General features: G+C 40.7%; 1 protein-coding gene and 1 long non-coding RNA gene across 2 annotated transcripts in view; one reads left to right on the forward strand and one right to left on the reverse strand.

The window, feature by feature from the left end:
* LOC138498520 (zinc finger protein 268-like) overlaps positions 1–25,353 on the forward strand; it is a 274,979-nt gene that overhangs the window by 103,556 nt on the left and 146,070 nt on the right. The window lies entirely within an intron of this gene.
* The window catches only part of LOC138498526 (uncharacterized), a 62,860-nt gene continuing 43,488 nt past the window's right edge, over positions 5,982–25,353 (reverse strand). Inside the window, exons 2-3 of the long non-coding RNA XR_011278731.1 lie at positions 21,177–21,301; positions 5,982–6,420 (exon numbers count right to left, since the gene is read on the reverse strand). This is a non-coding gene — a long non-coding RNA (uncharacterized lncRNA). The remainder of the gene's footprint in view (positions 6,421–21,176; positions 21,302–25,353) is intronic.

Consider the following 25,353-nt stretch of genomic DNA (forward strand, 5'->3'; position numbering starts at 1 on the left):
GCCTAGATCACCTTTTGTTTATGTGGGACTGTGTTCAATGTATTTACATTTCTGTGCATGTTAACTTGATATGGGCAATTGAGGTTATGTTCGCATACGAGTGATTAGTGTTGCCAATCGGTATGATGCCTGAACTTGTATTGTTAGTATTTTGGGAGGTCTATATGGGGATGTCTGATACGTACTACTTACTGGTGGAGGGGTGATCAAGGGAAGAATCATTTTGAATACTGCAATAATGTAAAACATTCTTCTGTTGTGAACCAAGTTGATTTAAAAAGGTGCAGAGGGCAGAAACATAATTGATCGTCATATGAGATATATATTTCAGTTTCTTTCTCACTTGAAGTTTGGATGCTAGCTCCACCCCTCCTGGATCTCCCTCGTTCGGGCTTGGACACCTCTTGACGGTTAGTACTTGGGTGATGGCTCCATCTGCGGCATCCCTCCCTCTGGTCCACTCTTGCCGTTTCTTTATGTGAAAGCTTTTACTCTTCTTTTATGTCGGGGCAACAACCTTTTGGCCTTAGATCCCCCTCTGCCGGGCTCTGATCCTTCGATTTTTAGCCTCTCCTCACCAAATCTTCTTTGGATCTCGAGCAGGGCAATAGTGGTTCACCCCTCTTTACTTTTTATACACGTCAATATTTACGGGATTCACTTCCCTTGCATTCAATCAACTTTTAGATCAAAGTCTTTCGCTTGTACAGGGATTTTGCTTGACCCTCACGTATGACCACTTTGATTCCTTTGGTGGCCTTCCTATGGCCTACTGGTTTCTGTAGTTCTTTCACATGGGGATATCGACCAGAGTCTCTTGATTTAGCACCCACGTGGTGCAGTTTTCCCTCTGTAGCTGGTCTCCCCTTTACCACTTTACATTTCACTCAAGGTTTCTTGGAAAACAGTTCAAATTAGCCACTCTGCGCTTCTCATTCAACACAGCCCAGTTCTTATTGGTGCCCTCTTCGATCCTCTAGTTGTAATGAACCGTTTGACTTTTCTCTCTAGAGTTAAGGCCGGTACCGCGGCCGCAGGAGCTTCCCTCGCTCCTGCCTATTGGCATAGGCTTGCCTCGTGTAAAAGTGACATCTGGTGCAGGACTCTTGTGCTATTGTTTGCGGGTCTTCTCTCCTCGTCACCCTCTCGCTCCCTGCAGTCTTTCTCCTTCTCTTGAACTGCCGAGTGTTAGCCGTCTCAACGTGCTTTCTTCTATACTCACCTTGCTCGTCCTGTACCTTCTTGTTCACCTTTTATTCCTGCGGAGAAAAGGAAGGGCCATCAGGTGTGTGTTATAAGAAGTAATTGCCTGACCTTCTTGTTGGGACATGTCAGGTAAACAGCTTTATTACCAGTCGGTAAAGCAGAATACATCTCGGAATGTCCTACGGGATAGGATCGGCAAACGGTGCTATTGTAAGAAGGGGGTGGATGGGTAGACTGAGAATAACGGAATGGGTAGGGTTTGTGAAATGGCCGAGAATGACTGGGATGGAGGATAGAACATGGGGGATTGTGGGAATTGTAGCATTTTATCTGAGCAGATTGGATGTTCGGAAGATGACAATCAAAGGGATGGGATTGATAGGGTTCACAAAATAAACAAGGGGAGTTGTGGGAACGGTAGTGTTTCTTCTGCGCAAATGGGAAGCGCAGGGAATACTGACTAGCGGGGCGTGGAAAAGAATGGCCGGGAGTATGCAGGTATCAAACAGGGAAACAGAGGTTCTGGGAGACATGGTTTTGAGATGCCACGGGGTCTGGACTTCCAGTTAGTTTACCAGAGGTGTAGGGTTGATAGGACTTTACTAAGGGATCTTCTGTGGGTGGAAGGGAGGTAGAAATGGAATAACCAAAAAAAACAGCAGGTGACCCTCCCCCACTGGTCCACCCCCAGGAACTGGATCAGACAGAGATGGCCGTGTCCTTGCCACCTGAATATGTGATTCTCGAGGTCTTACTGGGAGAAAACCCACGGGTTTCTGACACCTGGCAGGTGAGTGGACCAGGTGGACCAGGTAGAAGCCACTGAAGTACTATTGTGTGGTTAAACATCTTGAAATAGAATTTGAAGAAACCACTAAAGTGGTGTTTTGTGGATTAATAAAGATTTCCCAGGCTTACAGCTCAGGAAAGTCTTCATTCTATTAAAGACAAGGAGGCAAGCATTATGCTTTACTTTCTTTTTATTACTGCCAATAACTTCTCAAAATAAACTTTTAGAACATAACATTTGCACTTTTTTATTTCCAACATAAAAATACACCAATTTAGGTTTCAAAGTTCTCCAAGGATCTCTTCTATCTTTAGTCCATTTAAACTAAAAGTCCCAAAAAACCTATGGAGTCTAGAACTCTTGAGCTTCTCTCTTGCACCTATCCGCTCTCAGGTCAGCCCATAAGAACCCTCTGCATCAGGCCCTTTCCTTTTTCTTTTTTTCTTCCTTCCAGAACTGTAATAACACGAACAGTCTTGTGGTCCGTCAACAAGACCACTAATGGAACTGTGAACAGAGACTCTGAACTGAAATGCCCGAAACCATGGGCTCATGAAACGTGATTTCAAGCTGATCTTCTCTGATTGCGATCAAGCTGCTTTCTGGTCATCTCCTACGAGAAACGGAGAAAATTATTTGAGGGTGGGTATCCAGACAAAGGTGAGCATTCAATATGCACTACATAAGTTCAACTTTCGTCATCATCTGGGTGGGATATAATGCTCGCCTCCTTGTCTTTAATTGAATGAAGACTTTCCTGAGCTGTAAGCGTGGGCAATCTTTATTCTATGACAAGACAGGAGGCTTGCATTATGCTTGTTCAAAGCTTCCTACCACCGTATTCGTTATATCAGATACAGGCTTGAAATAAAATGTCTTAAAGGTCGACTCAGAAGACCAATCCGCTGCTTTCATTATATCTTGAAGTGGAACCCCTGCTATGAAAGCTCTAGACGTGCCAAACTGAGACAAGTCTATCCCTGCCCAATGCATAACCTCGCGCACCCATCTAGCAATTGTCACTGATGCTACTGTGTGATAAGGCTTCCTGCGTGCTATTAGCAACTGTGTCGTGCCTAGTGGCCTCAACTGGGCTGTGGCGGTCGTGTAATCTTTGATACACTGGGCCAAACATAATTTCTTATTTTCTGTGAAATATGGGTACAAGATAACTCAAGAGTCTGTTTTCATTCGTTTAGCTATGGTAAAAGCCACTCCTTCAGGATAGAATGTTTTCCTGACAATTTCTAGTGCTTTGACATCTGATACTCCTCGGCACGATGTGAGACATAGTAGCATCGCTAGCTTGCCTGATAATTGTGACTGTGAAAGCTCCCCATTACCTGGCCATCTCATGAAAAGTTGGAATACTTCTCTGTTAGGGAGAATTCTCTGTAAAGGCTAATTTTCCAAACCTAGTGAGTCACCCAGCAGCTTTGCTGGATTTTTTGGGGTTTATTTTTTCTCCTGCTAAGAGTGAGACTCTTTTACTCCCACTCGTATGCATGATTTGAGAGTGTTCCTTTGACTTTAAATGTGTTTTATGGGCTATGGGGTCTTTTACTCCATAGGGCTTCATATGCTTTTGGTATGTGTGTTACACAGCACCCTCAGTGCAGTAACACAGGGGTGTCATAGTGACCCCCAAACATAGACTCCATATCCTGGGACTGACTACTGTCTCCGAGGGCATGTAAAGTCACCATTGACTTTACTAGTCTTAAATTATGAACAGAACCAGTACAAACCATCATATTGTGGGCGTACTGGTAGGGGCAATTCGATTGCCCCTGGGTCTGTTGATTGAGGGGGCACTGTCCAGTCCCCCCTGATCGAGGTTTGGCTGGTGGTAGTGGATACTACTTTTTATATTCGACCGCAACTATATTCCTATGGGATTTTCCCATTGTTCGAGGCTACCACTTTTTAATATATAAATAATATAGCCTCGAACTTACCGCCGGTTTATTTAATATTAATTCACCGGTTGGTATTTTTTGACAGAACTCGGTTCCAAAATGGCGTTTGTGTTCGCCTCTGTGACTCCAACAAAGGTTGAGCCCTTTGTTCCACTATTTTGGCGGGCTTCTGCACAGAAGCCCCCAAAGTGGTGCCACTTTGTCTGGGTTCCTTAGGAGGGGTGGAGGGGGGTTTAGGCACCCTGGACTGCGTTGCCTCGGCAACCCAAGTCGCACTCTCCTCTGATTGGCCCAGAGGTGAGCCTACCGGCTCACCACTTAGCATGTTTGAGTGGCAGCTAGGACTGATGAATGGGGGTTTTCTGCATAAAAGCAGGGCCTTTGGTACTGGAACTTGAGAAGTCGCCACAGGACCAAAGAATCCGAAGAGGGAGAAGCTGAGCCGACCTACAACGACGACACCACCGGTGGAGCCCTGCTGAATCGCCTCACCACTTCCCGACGACAGAGAAGGGGTCTCATTACAAATCAGGCGGTCCGGAAATAACGGTGGCGGTAAACCCGCCGCCACCGTTGTTTCCGGACCGACTGATCCCGAATCCTGCAGGCGGGAGGTGATGTTCTATTGGTTACACAAACTATAGAACCCTTAAGTACGTGGTCCTCTACAATTGGTTGGCTTCTATCCCCATCAGTACTTTACCACCTATGTCTAGCTGCAGGCAGGCTGAACATCCAGGTGCTTGTGAGCATGTTTTAACACTTGCTTCCCACCAATTAGCATAATAATCCATCATCACCTGAATGGTTCACTGTCAATTAGGGCTTTGACGCTCGTCCTTGAAAGTGTTCTGTGCTCTGAGAAATTCGGGGAGTGAGGGCACGGACTGCACTTGTGCGTAGGTGTGACCACCTTGTTCGTCCAACTTCATCCTTCCACGTGACTGGAGACCATGGAATCGAGCTTCTAGTGTATCTAGTGTATTTAAAACAGTAATTTCTCTTTCACACATTTTGTATTTAATGTCAGTCTGCTCCGGTTTGATAAGACCATGGCTTTTTGGCTCATCCAACGTTGTCTTCTGAGATTCACTCCTGTAATTCAATTGCTTTCTTAACTGCGACACACTGAAAATGAGGCCTTCTTGTTACTGTTCAGCACTGCTATAATGTATAGTGGAAACATCGATCCTTTACTTGATCATTTGCATTGAATATACACTTGGCACTCGCCGCAACTATTCACTATAAAGCATAAGGCTAGCTTCATGATTACTATGCTGCTTATGTTTCTTGCATCTTTCCATGTGTAAAACAACTTGATGTCTTCTTCATTCTGTGGCATAAGCTTCTTCACCTTGATCCCAAGATGTCACTTTTCCTTAATACTTTCTTGATCCCTTATAGAATATCTTCATTTTCTTTATGTCTCTGCATCCTTTATGCGCGTCACTCGACTTAGTGCGACGTCACCATTCCTCCTAGTTGTTTATCTGATCTGCTTGTTCAGGAATCTCATTCAAATGATTGTCATACTTCCGTGGATGCAAGTATGGCTTCCTCTGGAATCTTGTTTCTAGAATTGCTATTCTCAAAGGTACTGCACGTTTTTCATTCTTTTTTATTCAGTTTACTGCCTCCTCTGAATATAATGTCATGACCCACACACTGCCCCAAATACACAGTATCCCTACATCTCCATTATCTCTCCCTACACTTCTGCAGTATCTTGTCTCATATATCTCCCTCCTTTTCCTCCTGCTGGGATCGCCTGAGACATCACTGCACGAGAAACTAAAACCATCTTTCAAGATAAAAGATATATATATATATATATATATATATGTGTGTGTGTGTATTCCCAATTGAAGGGTCCATATTTGAGATAAATGAAATATCCACATTTAAAATACACATCATATACATTTAACCCCAGGCATCATAAATTACATATATCCCCCAGTTTTACACAACATACAACTATTCAATCACATACATTAATGCTGTGTCAACACATCAATAAATAGTATATATTTTTAGTAACTTTAAAAAAAAAAGATCACATCTTTTATCAGTGGTCCGATATCCATTTTCATTGTATTATTTTTTAGAATATGTCTCTTTTAATATTTTTTTTAATAGAGTTTGCGATCCCTTTTTTTATCTGATCACTATCTCGGAATGTATATAAATTAAAAATAAAAACAATAGTGAAGACCAGTCTTTTTGATTCCTGGTACTCCTAATATGCAGGACCACGTTGCCGGGATGTCCTGTCAAAAAGTCTCTGCACTACAAAGACACAACGCTGTCATCAGCAGAACTTCTCCAATCCGGCAGTCCATGGAATCTCCTCCACAGGCGTCATCTTTATGGCCTCTTGGGCTCCTTATCTTCACCCCCTTCTCTCGGTCTGGGGGCTTTCCCGGGGCCTTCAATCCCGTGGCATCCCCAAGGGTCGAGTGCTCCAAGAATCCAGCCCTGCCGGGGCAATGAATTAGTCATCTAAAGTAAAAGAAACAAAACAAATTAATTACCTAGCAGAACACAATTTTCTATCCCTCTTCTGCTGCAATGTCTGAAAATAAAATTAGATTATTGTTATCCTTATGGTGGCTCCATGGGGTTTATTTGCCACACTGGAACACCTGAAAATAAGTTTATCATTATACAATTTAAAACATACATCCCACATCATACAACTAAAATAATTGACAAAAATGCACGCCTCCTCATGTTATATCTCTTCATCTCAGAACCACTCAGTATTCCTCAATAATGTCACTGAAAGACGGGTATGTTTATCCTAATTCCCCTGTTAACTCAATTTCTTTTTACTCGGCACACCTTGTTTCCATTCAACTAGTCTCAATCTGCTCCAGACTTCTCACCTCATGTTTCGGGTGGAAAGGCTTGATTTGATTTACAAGGACAAACTGTACCACTGTCATTTCACCCTCCATTTTAACTATTCAGTATACCACAGGGGACACCTTGGGCCTCATTCCGACTATTGCGGAATGGGTTAACGGGCGGCGCTAATGGTGGCGGCGCCCGTTAACCCATTCTGCAATATTATGAGGTCCCCTCGCGGGACCCCGTAAGGACGCCTGGTAAAACCAGGCATCATTCCTGGGTCCCGCGAGGGGACCAGGGAGCAAACAACGGGCCGGTCGTGATCGGCCCATTTTTAGCTCCCTGGTCCAATTCCCATTGAGCCCTATGTGGGCTCAAATGGGAATGGGGAAGGTCCGGGCCCGGGTTCCCTGTAGGAGGAATTACTGGGACCTCCAAACTTGGAATGGCCCGGTAATTCAGGGAACCCGGACCCGGTTTTTGTGGCAGCCATGTCCTTATTAAGGGCATGGCTACCGCCAAAGCCGTAATGAGGCCCCTTGTCTATTGTTTTAAATGGCCCTTGCCACACTGCAAGAAACTTAGAGTGTTTATGCTTATTTTTCCCAAAATTGAATTTATATACCTGATCTCCCACCTTGTATTCCCTTGTAGATGCCTTCCTATCATAATATATTTTTGCACAATCAGTGGCCTTCTCCAAATTCCACTGCACAAATGCAAATGCATCTTGTAAGTGTTTCCTCAACTCTTCCACATATTCGTGAATTGTGGAGGCATTTAGAAGTGTTTGTTCATGGGTTCTGTACAATAAGTGTTGTGGCCACACCATCTTTCTCCCTGTCATTATTTCATGAGGACTCCGGTCTGTTGATTTAGCGGGGGACGATCTTGTGGCCCTCAATACTAAGAGCAACCGAAGGTCCCAACTAGAACCTGCCTCAGCAACATACTTCTTCAATATGTCCACAATGGACCTATTGTTCCTTTCCACCCTACCTGAAGAAGGTGGCCGATATGAGATGTGTAGTTTCCTTTTCACGCCCAATATTTGCCAACCTTTAGTCATCAAGGGGACTCATGAAATGACTTCCTCAGTCTGATTCTATCCTTTGGGGTAACCCAAATCTTGAAAAGATATGATTTACCAGTAGCGTGGCTGCTATTTGTGCACTGCAATCCAATGCGGGAATGCATTCCACCGTCTTGGACAGACAAACCACTGTTGATAATTATTTCTTTCCCCTGGCTGATCTTTTTACAGGCCTAATATAGTCAATTGGCAAATCTGACCATGGAAGGGTCAAACCTCTTTTCATTAATGGAGCCCTATGCATAGGGGAAGGAGGCTGAAATTGTGCACATACTAGACACCCTCTGCTGTATAGTTCAACATCCTGAGACATATGTGGCCAATAGGCGTAATCTTTTAAAATATCCAAAGTTTTTGTGAACCCCTGTGTCCCGCAGTTATTGCATCATGTGCATGATGTAACATCAGTCCCCGCAATGACAAAGGCACCACCCATGGGATTTGCCATGTTAGAGATTCTCTAATCATCAATCCATCTTGTAACTTAATTCTCTTTTGTTCTTCAACAGTTCCCTTCATTCCTCTTTCCCTTCATTTTCAGTTGGGGGATTGTGTTCTGCATCCGCCAAGTGATTATAAAACAGGCACTACATTGGGTCTTCTTTTTGCTCTTTGATTAGGTCCTGGTCTGGGGTATCATAACTCCATTGCACTACAGGCTGTTCGACTTCTTTTGGAGATTTGGAGCGTGTGATCGCATCTACCTGTATTTCACCAAGCAGGTGTTCAATGGGAAACAACTCTCCCATTACAGCTCTCATTTTGGCCAATTGATCTGCGTTGTCATTACCCTCCTTGTCCTCACCTGGCGTCTTTAAATGGCCTCAGATTTTTCTCCAATATACTATTAAATCATTTTCTGACACTAGTTTGTCTATCCATATTTTTTGTTATATGTGAGCATACCTTTCGCTTTCCAGCCAGGTAAATATTCCACAAAACTATTCAGTCAGTCACTAAAACTCTCCCTGAGTTTATTTTCTACTGCGGTAGCAATTGCCTTATAAATAGCAGATAACTGCTATTTGACTACTCCCAGATCCAATTCTCATGCTCACTATTGGGATGTTGTCACATTTAAACCATATATTTCCTATTCCTGCCACAAGCTATTTTTCCGTATTATTTTCCACATGATATGCGCACCCATCTACATACACTGTTGGTAAATCCCTACACACATCCTCATTAAATGCTTTGTGGGAAGATTGTTCAAATTCATTCAAATTGGATTGTATTTCGGCTTTAGTTGTGTCATGTGGAAGTCCCTAATGTTACTACGCAAGATGAAGCTGAATCCATTAAACCCAGCATACAAAATATTTGAACATCAATCGGGAAGCGGGCTACCAAGCCTACTTAAAACCTGGCAACAGCTCCTGGAAGCAGCCTTAACCAACGCAGATCTAAGTCTAGATGATCTACTTAACCGACCGCAATGTGTCAAAAAGAAATTTGAATTATGGTGTTGGATTCAGGATTACGACTTGCTACTAACAAAACCTACATTCTTGAGATCAGGAATCAACGAGCACAAACTCAATGTCCAAAGTCGTTATCTGGTCACGTGTCCATCACGACATCATCATAACCAATTTTTGAGGCTGCGTTTGAATGCCCTGCACACCAGAGAAATACAATCTCTACGACACATTGACAAAATAAATGGCAATCTTTGCCGCTTTTGTAATCTCCAAATTGAATCCATCGAACATTTAATCACAAGATGCCCTGCGATAACCACACAACCACACGAGTGTGCAATCTAGGAGACTTTACACCTGTGGATTCCAATTCCCAGAACTGGTGGTCTTACGCGGTAACAGGGAAGAACTTCAAGTTGACCTGTGCCATTGTGAACTTTGTAGATTCTCTATACCTAAATGGGAAATAACTTTAAGGAATTTGTGCAAAACAAAATGTCAATAGATGACAATGTCACACAATGTCTTCAATGGGAAGTCTTTTTATCAAAGGAACAATGATGTCCTACTGTAACAAAAGTTTGGTTGCCTGTTAATTCGCTACCAGGCTTACTGAGCTGAAGTTTCAATTAAAAAAAAAAAAAGATTTCTGCTTTATCAGGTGCCCATTCAGCCGTGCAATCGTGCTGATCCGCCAGCCCTTGGGCAACTGGGCTCTTTATATTCTGTCCATATTTTACTTCCACAGGGAACACCTATAATGCCAACATCCAGGAGGTAATACCGGACTGTGCCAAATTCCCTGATTCAATTCTTTTACTTTGCAGAAACGGTAAGGGTTGGTGATTCGTTTCAATAATTACTCTTTCCCCTTGAATGATGGGACATCAATGTTGCAATGCCCAGACAGTGGCCAGGAGTGCTTTCTCACATTCACTGAATTTAGTTTCAACCTGAGATAATGCCTTGCTCGCATATGCAATAGTCTTAATATTTAAATCATGCCTCTGAGATAACACTGATCAGTGAACCCTATATCTACAAAGAAATCTTGGTTCTTTATAGGATATGCCAGATATGGTGCCTTCATGAGGCATTCTTTCAGCCTCGCCACCGCTTCACAATGCTCCTTTTACCACCTCCAGGGTACATCCTGTTTCAATAACCTAGTTAAAGTTTGGGTAATCCCTGCATAATTTTCAATACATGTTCTGTTATAGCCTGTCATCCCAAATAAACTCTTTAATCCTTTCAAATTAGTAGGATCTTTCAACTTCTGTATTGCCTCCACCTTTTTTTTTGGATTCAACCCATTCTCAGTCACCTCGTGGCCTAAGAAGTTTACTTTTTTTTTTGCCTTTTGCAAAGATACCTTGGCTCCCGCCTTCTGTAACTGGCCAAGCACATGTCTAATCTCAATAAAATGACTTTCCAGATTCTCATGGTTAATGAGCACATCATCTCCATAAACTATTGTCCCCCCTCTCTGCAGCATCTGGTAGTGCCTGCCTCAAAAATATTCCGAATTCACTCCCACTATTGACATGCTCGAAAGGTGTATGGGACCATGCACATTGGGATTTATCAAACAAAAATGTAAACACATTTTGTATATCTTCAGCCAGTGGCGCTTCACACACCAGTATCCAGCTGTAAGATCCAATGTGGTAAACACCCTTGAACTGTGTACCTGTGCGAGGCCCTGATCAATACATGGGAGTGGCCACCAGGAAACAGGCAGCTTTTTGTTTAATTCTCGTAAGTCTGCACACAAACGCCACTGGCCATTAGGTTTTAGCATGCCAAAATGGGAGTATTTGATGTCTTATGAATAGGCCTAATGATTCCTCTAAATTCTAAATTCTTAATTATCTCAGCTAATGATTCCAAACATGCTAAGGGCAACTGATATTGAAGCACAAATACTGGTTTCCTACCGTGTCCCTCCGGTAATATGGCAGCATGCAGATCGGTTAGGCCGCAATCATACGCGTCTTTAGCAAAAACCTCTTTAAACTCCATAAATATTTTTCTCAACTGATCTCTCTCCTCTTCATTTGTGCATGCATCTGCAGCTTGAAGCTGTTCCTCTACCATTTTTGAACATTCTGGGACATCCTCCAATGGAGGAACCTCTGTGCTCTCCTCTGTGTGGCTGTATCTCTTTGGAGAGTTGACACATTTGAAATATTTTGGAATCTTGGCTTCCAGTTCAACATGCGGTTTTCCTGTTTCAGTCTCATTTAAGTCAAATAGGATGCAATCTTGGTGACGGCACACTGTCTCACTTGATTCATAAGGATACACAGATTGAATTTTAAATATTCCATTAGGTTGAGAATCCAAATACCCTGACAACTCATCCTATGCATTCACATATCCTACAGGGATGTTCCCGATCACTGCATTATTAAAATCTGCAGTATAATGTGATTTTTGTATTGCCATTCCTAATGCTGAATTCTCTTCTAAATTAATATCCTGGCACCATTAGTTGTCCACCAGTATCTTAAGGGGTCCATCCCTAATCTCCATCAGTGATGTATATTCACATTCTAGCCCTTGCTGCCTCATGGATTCATTTAGACACATAAATGCATCAGAATCCATCATCTGCTGTCCCTTTCTGTGTTTTAGCATCATGGTAACCTGCCTGGTGAATGCAGGAATGGTAACATCCTTCTTCCCCTGTAGCTCAATCGCATATGATACCATCTGTGCACAATGATAAGCCTGTCTTGTCTTCAAATTCAGGTGCAGGCCCCCCCCAATCTGGACCACACTTTGTGATTTTGGAAGTCCAGCACCTTACAAATTCTATGCATAATGTAATTTCCCAAATAAAATGTATTCTGTGCCCCACTCACTATCCACACATTGTGACAGATAGTTTTAGGACCAATTGTGATTTTTAACATGCATCTTCCTATGACTCTATTCCCTGAGTCCGGATCATCCAACACAAAAATGTGTTTTTATATTCTGAATTTCGGAATCAATTATTCACTGGAGTATTTTCTCATTAATGAAACTTCTTTCATGCTCCAGTGCTAAAGTGGCTTCTATCATTTAAGAATGACCATTTACACGGGTAGGGATCCATGGCTGCCCATCTCCCATTTGTATTTCAGAAAGGGTCGAAATGTGTTTCTCTGTGTTCATCTCTGGCATGACAGGTGGCTTACATTTTTCTTCTTTCCAGAAAAAGCATAATGTGTTGCATCTATTTTTGTTTGTCATTTTTTCTTGGGTCCAAATAAATCTCTAGAGACTGCTTCTCTTCTTTACCCTGCATTTCACCCTGACACATTAGAATGACAGTGATACTAGGCACACAGCCATTCTGAAGATACACTTCCACTGCATCATCTGATTTAGCCACTGTATGGCATTCTTTTATTCTGTTGTTTTGTGACCTCAACTACTTAGGCCTCAAAGGCTTTTTGGTTAGGGACCATAAGACCCCATTTACCCCATCAATGAGGGGCGACAACCTTTTCAGACAATGTGTTCCCATCAGAAACAGGATTTCACTGAGAGATGTATCCAATACTTCCTGTCTCATCCTGTGTTTCACTATGTTTATGTCAACCTCAGTGACACCTTCGATAGGTATCTCCTCACCATTAAAATTGTGCACCAGACCTTCATTTTGTCTCACTTTGGTATCATTTTGTGGGGATCTCCCTTCATTGATACTTTTGACTAGCTCTTTGGACATGATCGTGGCCTGTGCACCCGTGTCAATCATTGCAAACGCCTTGCATTTCTCTTCCACAGTGATGGGAGCATAATACCTGTCCTCAACTTCTTCCAGCACACACAAAAGTGTGCATTTTTGCTGATTTCAGGACTCGCCTTTCTCAGTCCCTTTTCACTTTTTGCCAAACACATGGGCAAGTGAAATGATATCTTTCCCTCCTTTTTGCCCAATTTCATTTTGGGAATCTTTGTCTATTTTTCCATGTTCAGAACCCATTTGGATTGTAGCCACCGTCCGCCTCTCGGAGCTGGGAGTTAGCTGAATTACGAAATAATAATTGCAATAACAGATACGCATGGGGTGTGGTAATCAGACAATGCCATACAGTAGCATGGCCGCGTTTGTGGAGAAGTGCAGAAAGAACCACTGAACAGCATCTTTGAAGAGGGCAGTATAATCCAGGTGTGTCTTTTGAGATTGTTTAGAGCTACTGACAGAAATGCTGAAAAAGACTGACAAGGCTCTGTGCCAAGATCTGGTTCATTGTGAATCGATCTTTACGGATGCAGGAAAATGATGCTGAGATAATTAGCAGATTACAGATCAAATTAGATGAAGCTGCTGAGCAGGAGAAAAATCTAAAATCTGAATAAGAGTTATGTCAAAAAGAAATGCAGTCAAAATGCCAAGAATTAGAGACACAAGTGTCTCAGAGAAGGAAACAATTAGAAGACAGCGAGCAATAACTAAGACGTGAAAGGGTTGGTAAGCGACATTAGGCAAGATAAAGATGATGTTATCTTAGAGATGCAAACTCTCCAGAGGGACAGCATGGAGAAGGAAGGTGAGATCCAAGCTACTGAACAAGAGATAGCTAAAATGTTCCAAGAGAAGGACAGAAAGAATAGGGAGTTTAATCAATGCCAAATGAAAATAAGTGAGATGCAGGATGAGATTAATAAATTGGGCGATGGAAATAATGACCTGTGTCAGGAGGTAGACTGGCTTCAAAAAAAGTTCAAAGATTTGGAAAAGCAAACGTGCAATTTCAGATCTCAGGAAAAGCAACAAGACGCCACATTCAATGGGATTGAGGTTAGCCCAATTTCTACACGGGGGAATAATGTCCCAGTGGCTATACAGGTGGCTGGGCCTGGTTGTAACGCATTCGGGAGGTTTGTCTCACCCATTGGGGGTTGCCACCAGTCCCATACACCTGAAAAGAAGAATGAACAACCGAATATTTTTTTTAATGTATTTATTGTTTTAGCTGAGTTTACAACTTTATCAATTATTTTACATTTCACTTTTGGCTTTATCATTCAACTCGAATTTACACAAGATAAGAGAATATTTCATAAACAATTAGAATCACTGAACATCCTTAAATAGCATAATATCAAAACACATTCAAAATTAATTGATTATTAGACTGCATTTCTAGACATAAAACTTGTTATTTGTATAAAATCCAATTTGAGAATTAATAATTAATAATATCAATTCACAATAATCGGAAGAAAAAGTCATTTAATTATATATGTAATTATAACTTAATTACTCATGGTTATAAAAATATTGTTAATCTAGTGATAACAATTTAAGCTCTTTCAGGAATTCAATAATAACGATAATCAAAGAAGTGTTAGCAGTATTAAAAATTGAGTCCCATAATTCATCTTTTGATATTAACAATCTGTATTTAAAATGTTTATATAGATACCGAGTTGTAATATCCAAAAGTGCTGGACATTCAACCAGAAGGTGTCTTGTAGTTTCGATAGCATCACTTTCATTACAATAAGAGCATATTCTAGATAGAGGAACCAAGTGGTTAAGGGAAGCTATTTTATCTTTTGTAGGTATTAAGTTAAACCTAAACCGTAGGAATGCATCGGCATATTTTCTCTCAGGGAATTTGATTAGATACTGTGGAAGCACATTGACTGCTCGTAATTGAAAGGCACCTTTTTTGTAAGCCTGATATGCACTAATATGTTTGATAGTACTGATCCAATCACTTCTCCAAAGTTTCAATTTGGCTTTGTCAGGAAAATTTAGTAACAAATCTAGAGATATCTCAGCATCATTGAGAATTGACAAACAGCGGTTTTTCCATTGTTATAGTGGTTTATATAGTGGTTTCTCAAGAGCATTTTTTAGAACTGGAAATAAGTTCATATCTAAATCAGTGGCAATTAGGCATTTTCGGTACAGAGATAACATAAACCAAGAGACTGTAGCATTTAGTGACACAAGACCTAGTTTGAATCTAATGAGGGCGATAGGAGTACATACTGGTATTGGTAAAATATGTTTCCAGAATAGGCCCTCGATATAGTCCCATTTTACACCTTTTGGATTAATTTTAGTTTGACTACCATAAGTTATTATTGGGACCACTTTCTGTAGATAGAATATTCTTGCTGGTATGATTGAACAGTTTCCATAGTTTTTTGGAAGTGCTTTCCCTTGAATCGCAAGCAGTTTAATTGTGCAAGCAATTTCATCTTGATACGGTAAGTCAAGCAAGTGCGAATTAACATTAACACCAAGATATTTATATTCTTTAATCATATCTAGGTTACAGTTTCCTAGTTTCCAGGTAAAATTTGTTTTGGCTGGCAAACGACCATGGTGAAACATCATAATATTAGATTTTGAGGTATTGATTATTATTTCGTTTTTTGATGTATACTCATAAAGTGCTGTTCATTTCCTATGTAGCCCAATATGGGTTCTGTCTATTACCACCAGATCATCAGCGTATAATAAATATGACATATCGCAGACATTGATTTTTGGAGGAAAGGATAGTACAGAATTAAAAACAGTACAAATATCATTAATATACAGATTAAATAGAATTGCCACAAAAGTACATCCTTGTTTTAAACCAGAGTTTGTTCTAATTGGCTCTGATAATAGTCCATTCGATGTAAGCTTGATTCTTATAGAAGTGTCAGAGTAAAATGTAGTAATTAAGAATCTAATGTATGTAGGACAATTAATATCTCTGAGTTTCTTCTATAAAACTACTCTAGACAATGAGTCAAAAGCTTGTTTAAAATCTATAAAAGCCATAAAAACCAGTTGTTTGGTTAAAATCGCTTAATATTTTAATACTGATAAAATGAAAAGATTTAAAACAGTGCCGATACCAGCCACAAAACCAGATTGATTGATGTCGAAATGTCGTTCTTTATTCAGCCATTTAGAGAAGTCTCTAAGAATAAGTTTAGCAAAAATTTTCCCTGGAGCATCGAACAGGGCTATCGGTCTATAGTTCACATGGTCTGATCTGTTTCCTTTTTTGAATATCAGAATAATAATTGCTTGTTGCCATGACACAGGTATTTGGTTTGCATCGATGACTCTCGTAAAAATAGATTTTAAGACATTAGCCCACAGTTCTGGATTTTTCTTTAAGATAGCGTTTGTGAGTAAATCAGGTCCAGGAGCTCGAGATTAAGTTAGTTTTTTAATTAGCAGTAAAATGTCTACTTCGTCAAATACAAGGTCAGATAAACGAGGATTCGGTATAAGTTGTAAATCCCAGTTCTGATTTGCTTCTTGTAACAGTGACTCAAAATGGATTGACCATGATGACTCATCAATAGGATTTAGCAAAATAGATCTTTGGGCATTACGAGGCGTGGAATTTAGAACTTTCCAGATCTCTCCAGTAGACTTGGAGACTAACGCTTTAACATAGTTTCAGCTCTATCCTGATTATAATTGTACAAGAGTTGTTTAATTAGATTTTTATAGAGGTTTCTTATTTGATTCTTGATATTTTTACATGACTTTGCAGTTATGGATCTCAATTCCTTATTCATTGCTTTCTTTAAATTTGCTACCTGTGTTAATCGCGGGTATTTGTGTGAATATATCGTACGTGGTAGTATAGTTGTTTCCTGATTTAAAATTTGAATGCAGTCACTATAAAACACATTATCTATAGTAGAATTATCATTTGCTAATTCAAATATTTTTTTCTCCAATTTAGCTATCTGCGAAGGATACCATTTGAGACGGTTACCTTCATTATTTGTTTCAATTGTCAAGTTATAGTAATCCTGACTTCTAACCTCATGGGGTGACCAAGAGACTTCTAGGATGTTATGATCGCTGAGTTTGGTCATTAATACCTTAAATGATATTATTAAGGGGATGGCCTCAACAGATACGAAAACATAGTCTAATATAGAACTACTATTGTGTCTTTCCCACGTTGGTTTGGGTGGAGTATCGGTAGAGAAGGATCCATTTAACATAGACATCTTTCTTTCTTCAATAAGCTTGGACCACTTATAGGATCTTGAATTGTACTTTCTCTTCGTGCTCAAGCAATTTAAATTAAAATCACCAGAGATAATCACTGTTCTAATACTGGGAATGGATAAAGCCTGATTTAACACATTTTCCATTTCATCCACAAATCGAAACTCAGAAGGAGAAAGCGGATTCCAATAGACATTGAGTATCAAACAAGAGGGAAAGAAAGGATGAGTGATTTGTCATTGATAATTGAGCAACCTGAATTCCACTGTCAGGTGATGGCCAAGCTTTAAGAGTAAGCTGGCTATCATTCCGGACAGCAACCAAGAGGCCAGCAGCAGGACGCCCTTTAGTTGGCTTAGAGGCCGGAACAATGGTAAGGTGATGATCAATCCAACAGGGACTAGTTTGTAGCCAGGTTTCCTGGAGTAGAACTACGTCATAAGAATTGAGATTCGATTTATTGGTGGATAATAAGTGTGAAAACCCTCTTGTGTTCCATGATGCCAGAGTGCAGGAATGAGATAGTTTAGGAGGGTTAGTCTAGTGATTTAGTTGAAAGCTTTTGACATTTTTGTCATGTTTAAGCCAGTCCCATTTGGATGGTGGAGGGCCTTGATTTGGGCCTTTTTCTGTTGACACATACAGCAAGTCAATTCAGTATTGAGCGCATGTGGTATATTTGAATTAGCATTTTTGGACATAGTTTTGTCAATCTTAGGAGGAGGAAAGAAGGCTTCAATCTTTAACCCTCTGTTGTACAGTTCCTATCTTTCATTCCAGATAAGGTTTTTAACAATTACCGAGTCCACATCAATCGCACTGACATCTTGTTGTGCTGGAATTGGGTACCATAGGGAAGCAATGTCATTTGAGTTAACTTGGGATAGTGTAGGTATTGTATTCAATATATGTATTATAGTCTTACGTTTTGGGAATGGATCCAAGTGTATCCTATCAAGCATTGTCATCTGCAAACATTCGTCTCTTAGCATTGAAGGATTTGGAAGATATATGTCTGGCCTATGCTCATCATGGATAATATCCGTATTTGCCAAAGGTTGCTCTGAGATTAAGCCTTTTTGTGATACATCTCCACAATATTTAAGATTGGTTAATATAGGGGTAGGTTTATAGTCATAATGTCGACAAAAAAATTTCGAAAACAAAAATGTCGACATCCTATACTTATAATGTAAAAAGTCATTTTTTAGAAAAAAAAAATGTCGACAAAAAAAATGTCACTTAGAAGTATCAACACCTCACCCAACACCCCCCTGCCACCCCTCCCCCACACCCCCCACCACCACCCTCCCACCCCTCATACTCAACACATTCCAATTATATATTTATTTATTTTTTCAATAAATAAATAACCAAAAAGAGTATTATTTACTATTGGGAGGGGTCCCCCCCAAACCCCCCTCACCCAACAACCCCCTGCCACCCCCCCACACCCCCCAACCACCCTCTCACCCCTCATACTCAACACATTCTAATTATATATTTATTTATTTATTTTTTCAATAAATAAATAACCAAAAAGAGTTTAATTTACTATGGGGGGGTCCCCCCAACCCCCCCTCACCCAACACCCCCCTGCCACCCCCACACACCCCCCCAACCACCCTCTCACCCTCATTCTCAACACATAGTAATTATATATTTATTTATTTATTCAATAATTAAATAAATAAAAAGAGTATCATTTACTATGGGGATGTCCCTCCAACCCCTCTCACCCAAGACCCCTTGCCACCCCCCAAATCCCCCACCCCTCATACTCAACATATCTTAGTTATATATATTTATTTATTTATTCATACAATAAATACAAAATTTCGAAAAAATATCGAAAAAATGTCGACATTATTGTTTGTCGACATTATTTTTTTCGACATTTATTTTTCGAAATTTTGACTGTCGACATTTTGACTGTCGACATTATGACTGCCCACCATAGGGGTATCTAACTGATCGGTCCTATCCTGCAGACATAGACAGTTTGCTTGCAAGTCTTTCCACCTTTGACCAAGGGACTCGACGGCTATGGAGTTAGTACCAAAATTAACACGAAATGTAGTTAGCCCTTGTTGTTTGTTAGATGTAGGATTATGTAAACCGCGGTGAACAACTTCAGTAACTGAACCATTAGGGTACACAGACATATTCATAAGCTCATCTTGAATGTCATTAGACTCAACTGCATTTGAATCTTCACTTACAGTGCAGCTTGGTTGAGGATGAATTGGCTTCTTACTTTCAGATATTTCTGGAACTGAAGACAGAGTCGATGTAACAGCACTTGGAGGCAAAGGGCATTTATTTGGCTCTTCCAAATCCTGATTCGATAGATCATGAGACAATTTATCCCCAGATGCTAAATTTGCAAGAAACTTTTTTGTTTTAGCTTTTTGGCTCTTTTTATTTTTCGGAGATTTTTTTGTTGGTCTTTGTTCAATATCAGGATTTCTAGCAGAGAAATTTAGATTTTGTGATTTCCTCTCCTTCTTTTGGAGATTTGAGCCGATTTACTGAAAGCTTCATATAGAGGTTTTTCAACAATTTGCACATCAGGGGAATTTATAATTAAATCATCTTCGTTAATTGCTGGAAATGAGTCAAGGTGTGAATGTACATCTTCACTTAGTAATTCAGGGCCAGAACTCTCCAAAGGCATCACAGATTGAAGCTCATTTCTTTCCACAGGAGAAGTACACTTGATACTTGAGGCTGCAATCCAGTCTATTTTATTGTGCAAAAGAGATAAAGAATCTTGCTGACCTGTCGATCTATGGTCCAACACTTCAAAAAGCTTAACTAGTGAAAAAATAGTTGTGTTAATAGCTGTTAAAGCAGCGTCCAGTGAAGGATTGTTAACAGAAGGAAAGCCAAACGATGGACATGCTGTCGGTTTGGAAAACGAAGCAACAAAGGAAGAAGGAGATTCATTTAGGGAAATGATGTCGTCTGGAGCATCTGTTGTATAGAGCTCCGGTGTCTTGGGGAGAGCAGAAGTGTTCGGAATAGTTGTCACCTCATTTGGGGAGATGATATAATCAGGAACATCTGTTTTATAGGGCTCAGGTGTCTTAATAGGTACCGAAGCGTTCGAAGCATTTGTTACTTCATTTGGAATCGGTAATTGATTCAAATTATTCGCATCAAAATTTTGTGTAGAGGAAGCAAGGAGCTTGAGGCAAGCAAGGATCAATTGCCACTGTTTGTATTATAGGCAAAGGTTTAATTATATCAGGAGTTACAATATCAGAGTAAAGCGATTTTTGATTTGTGGCTTCAGCCAATAATTCAGATGTAATTTGTTGTGCTTCCATAGTGAATTCTGGTAAATAAGTAGAAGTATGGAAAGAAGCATTACTTGCGGGGCTTGAGGAAAACGATGCACAGCGCTGCATAGTTTTATCAGACAAGAACATTGTATGTTTATCAGAGTTTTTATGAAGATGGTCAAGTAATTCCATGTTGGCCGGCATATTGTTAATATCACAGTCAGAATGCAGAGTTGCCAAAAACTGGCGTATGTCTGGCGAGAAGCCAAGATTTTTTTTGTTGTTGATAGAATTGCTGGTTTAGGGGCGCCAATATTACTTGGGGACTTATTTGAGGTATTGCTCGTTAATAGACTTGGGACCCGGGGCATCCCTGAAGTTAAGCGATTCATGATCGCGCCTCCGCACTACAATGTACTATAGCAGATGTTGGTAAGTGGTAGCACAACACCAGTCAATTATCAAACTTTAATTAAAAAAAAAAAAAAAATGAATTTAGGAAATTATTTATAAAGTTGATTTACATAATATCACAATACAATTCTATTGCCTCAGTCTACTCTGATAGAGGTAAAAAAGAAAAAAGAAAGAATAAGATAGAAAAAGGTTCTTACTAGTAGAGTTACACGCTGACTCGCTGCGCCGCGGTCAGCAGTCAGTACTCGTCTGGTACTCTGCTGGGTGCATGCACGTCTCTGTATTTGTCAAGCCATGGGAAGTTGGGGGCGTGGCTTGTCATCTACAAAGTAAAAAACATATATATTTAGTTACAATCCGGTTGTTGAAGTTCAGAATAACATCTGTTATAGTATAGAATCATGTAGAAAGTTCAGTGCTTGTACCAGAGTGGCAGTAGAGATGGAAAATGGAGAAAAACCCTCGATCCTCGAGCGGCGCTGAAACTGGCAGCCAGGTGTGCAGGTACTGCAGTCAGTACTCATATGGTACTCTGCTGGGTGCGCGCACAACAGAATAATGCAACTCCAAATACAGTGCCAAGTAGCCCTATCAAAATAATGAAATCAATCAAGGCCCTAATTAAAAAATTCAAAAAGGGAGGTGATTGCTGCATAGAGGACCACCTGGGAACAGTGCATTATCCAGGGCTTAAATGAACAAGAAACAGGTCATGGGCAGAATTTGAAAAAGAGGTTAGACATCATTTTTCACTATATCAGTCATTGCAGGATGCAAAGAAAGCCGCATATACCATGACAGCCAAGCCAAATGTATCGCCTCGTCAATGTCTCCAAGATTTAAAAAGGGCTTTCTCTAGCTTTGATGTATCCTTTAGTCCTAATTCAACTAAATTTAAGACTGCCTACTTTTATGGCTTACAGAAAGACATTATATCACAGTTAATTCACATGTTTGATCGCGAGAAGTCACCGGAGTGGATTGTAGAACAAGGGACCAAACTATATGAAGTCAAATATTGTCAGAGTGGAGAGAGAGAGATAGAATTAAAGAGACAAAATCTAACGACTCCTCAGCAACAGTAATGGAAATCAGATCTGCAAAAATGCCACTTGAATCAGCCCAAACTCAAGTCAGAAATAATATGACATCTGATCAGAGAGGCGCTCCACTGAGGCCACCATCCCAAATGCTGATTTTCCAGTCACATGATTCGAGCAATAGCGAGACTTACATTAGTCCAAGGTATATGGGAGACAGACCCGGGGGTGGGGGGGTACCGACCCGCTATGTCAGGCATAAATAACAATCAAAGACAAAATCAAGATCAAAGAAACAATGGTCCATACCAGACATTGGGAGCACAACGCAGTTTTGACCCCAATACCATGGTATATGTCAATCGGGACAGACCACGATACATGGATCGGTTAATTGAAAATGGAAATCAGCATAGGGGACAGTTACCACAAAACATGTACTATGGCCCACGCCATTATAATCAATCACCACCACCAGTGGATCACAACCAAAGAATGGTTACACCCCGCTCCCCACCTCCCATGAATCAAGAGTTCAGGAATAACTCAAATAGAAATCAATCTCCCGAGAGATACCAGAACAGATTCAACCAGGGCGAAAGTAACCAGTACCAGCCTAGACTGCCAAGAGAAGATGCTAGAGAAATGGACAGATTTCAATGCATTGATGCCCAAGTTAAGATGCTGTCTGAACAAATAGGAAAGCTCTGTGCAGTTCAAAAACTGCCATCAAATGAGGGGGCAGAACATTGCAGGAGCGATCTAGCGCCTTCTGATAATAAGTTACTAAGTACTTATAGATCCTGCAATGATAAAGGTACAGAATCCCATGAACCAGTCTTGTGTAATGGCCCCGAGTTGCTTGCTGACTTAAACATGAAGATGACGACACATGAGAATGAGGTAGGGGATGCAAATGCACATAAAAAGGGGAGTTGGTTTAATTTAGCATTGAACCAGACTATCGAAGTGTGTGCAAATGAAAAAGGGAAAGGAGAAAATGAACAAGAAACTCCAAAAGAGCAAAGAGGCAGATTCAAAAAAGACATCACATGCCATGATAAGACAAGTGATGAAGGAGTAGGCTTGACTGGTAAAACATCCTCCCTAGATGCTCAAAATGCCTATAAAATGCTGACAGAAAAAATGAGTACCAAAAAAGAGGGTACAGATCGATCACCCGAGGAGTACTTTGGGCCACACCTATTTCACGAGATTAAGATACAGTAACCGCATCAGAGGGAGATGAACATCCTGAGCAACAAAGGATAAGTCACCGCATGATTTTTGTAAGGATGCTCAGTCAAAGGAATGCAGTGTGAACATTGATGGTCCCCGGATGGAGGACGAACAGTGGCTACACTCCAGATGACTTCTGAACATGGGGAGATAAACAAAGTTTCTCAAAGTGAAATGGGCAAAAAGGAGGGAAAGATATCCTTTCACTTGCCCCTGTGCTTAGCAAAAAAGTGGGTCCTGAATCATCAAAAATTCTCACTTTTTGTGTGTATTAGAAGAAGTTGACGACAGGTATTATGCTTCCATTACTGCGGAGGAGAAGTGCCATACATTTGCAATGATTGACACAGGTCAAAGGCCACAATTATATCCAAAGAGTTGGTAAAAAGTATCACTGAAGGGTGATCCTCACAAAATCACATCGACAGACAAAATGAAGGCCCAGTACATAATGTCAATGGTGAGGAGATATCTATCGAAGGTGTCACTGAGGTTAACATAAAGATAGGAAAACACAGAATGAGACAGGAAGTGTTAATCACATCTATCAGTGAAATCCCATTCTTGATGGGAATAGATTGCCTGAAGATCTTGTCACCCCTCATTGATGGGGTAAATAGAGTCCTGTGGTCTCTAACAAAAAAAACTATTGAGGCCTAAGAAAACAAAGTCACAAAACAACAGTGTAAGCAAATGCCATACTGTTGCTAAATCAAATGATGCAGTGGAAGTGTGTCTTCAAAATGGTTGTGTGCCTAGTGTCACCGTCATCCTGATGCGACAGGGTGAAATGCGAAGTGAAAAAGAGAAACAATCCATGGAGATTGATTTGGATCTTAGGAAAAAATGGCAGACTGAAATAGATGAGCATACATTACGCTTTTACTTAAAAGAAGAGAAGTACAAGCAAAATACTATCCCTGAGGTGACAACAGGAAAACATATTACAACCCTTTCTGAAATACACATGGGTGATGAACAGCCATGGATCCATATTGGTTTAAACGGTCATTCTGAATTGATAAAAGCCCTGTTAGCGCTTGAGCAAGAAAGGAGTTTTATTAATGAGAAACTAGTTCAGCGAATAATGGAAAGGGAGGAGATCCCACAATTCAGAATTAAAAACCAACACGTTTCTGGGTTGGACAATCCAGACTTTGAGAATAGAATCGCACCTTGCAAGTACCTTTCAAGTGCCACAGTGAGACTGTGCGTTTAAACGGCGGCTGCAATCCTCGAGACTATTGGACTTTTACATTGAAACTAACTGCCCCAGAAGGTGAACAAATTGAAAGGACATTATTGCCTACAATTTACACTAAGGAAATTTTACTTACAGCACCTTTTTCCTTGTTTTTCTGTAGGCATTGGGGCAAGTGACACACCCCTTTTGAGGCGTACTATATATTGTGCACGCGCGCGCACCTAGCAAGTACCTTTCAAGTACTGCTTATCCGCTTTGCTGCTGTGCTGCTTTGCTGCTGCTCTGCGCCTTTTTCAAACAGCTACTTATACAGGGTGTTGCCAGATTTCACTAACTCATTCTATCAGAAGTAGTAGTAGGAACTGTCTTTGTGGTGTGTATTGGGAATTTTGTGCCTTGGGAAAGAAAGTTGTGAATTAAAGAGAGGGACAACAAGAGTATATGCTACACCGTTTGTACTCCTTGAAATCGAACATGCCTGATTCTTTAGGTCTGTTGATAAATACTCCTCCCATGGCAAGCGAGAAGCTAAAACCACTATCTCGCACCTCCAGAAAAATGATCACGCTCACACCAGTCCTAAGAACTCCACTCTCTAATAGAGACATCTGCTCCTTCTGTGCCAAAAAAAATGTGCCTACGACCAATCAGAATCCACCTTTCCCTGGCGAGATTTTTCTAAAATACATATTTTCAATGGCTGCTGTCATCCGAAAGGAACCTAATCCATCTTCCATTATTAGGGCAGATGTCATTTTGTATGTCATTTTTTTTTCTCCGTCAAGAGATGCGCTCACGCAGAGTCATCCCCCCCATCAGGAAAAAACAACAAAAAAAGCTATCCATAGCCAGGTTTAACGCCCCACAGCTCGGGCCTGCAACGCTCAGGCT

The sequence above is a fragment of the Ambystoma mexicanum genome, chromosome 5q, assembly GCF_040938575.1.
Source record: "Ambystoma mexicanum isolate Mex_15411 chromosome 5q, UKY_AmexF1_1, whole genome shotgun sequence".
NCBI lineage: Eukaryota > Metazoa > Chordata > Amphibia > Caudata > Ambystomatidae > Ambystoma > Ambystoma mexicanum.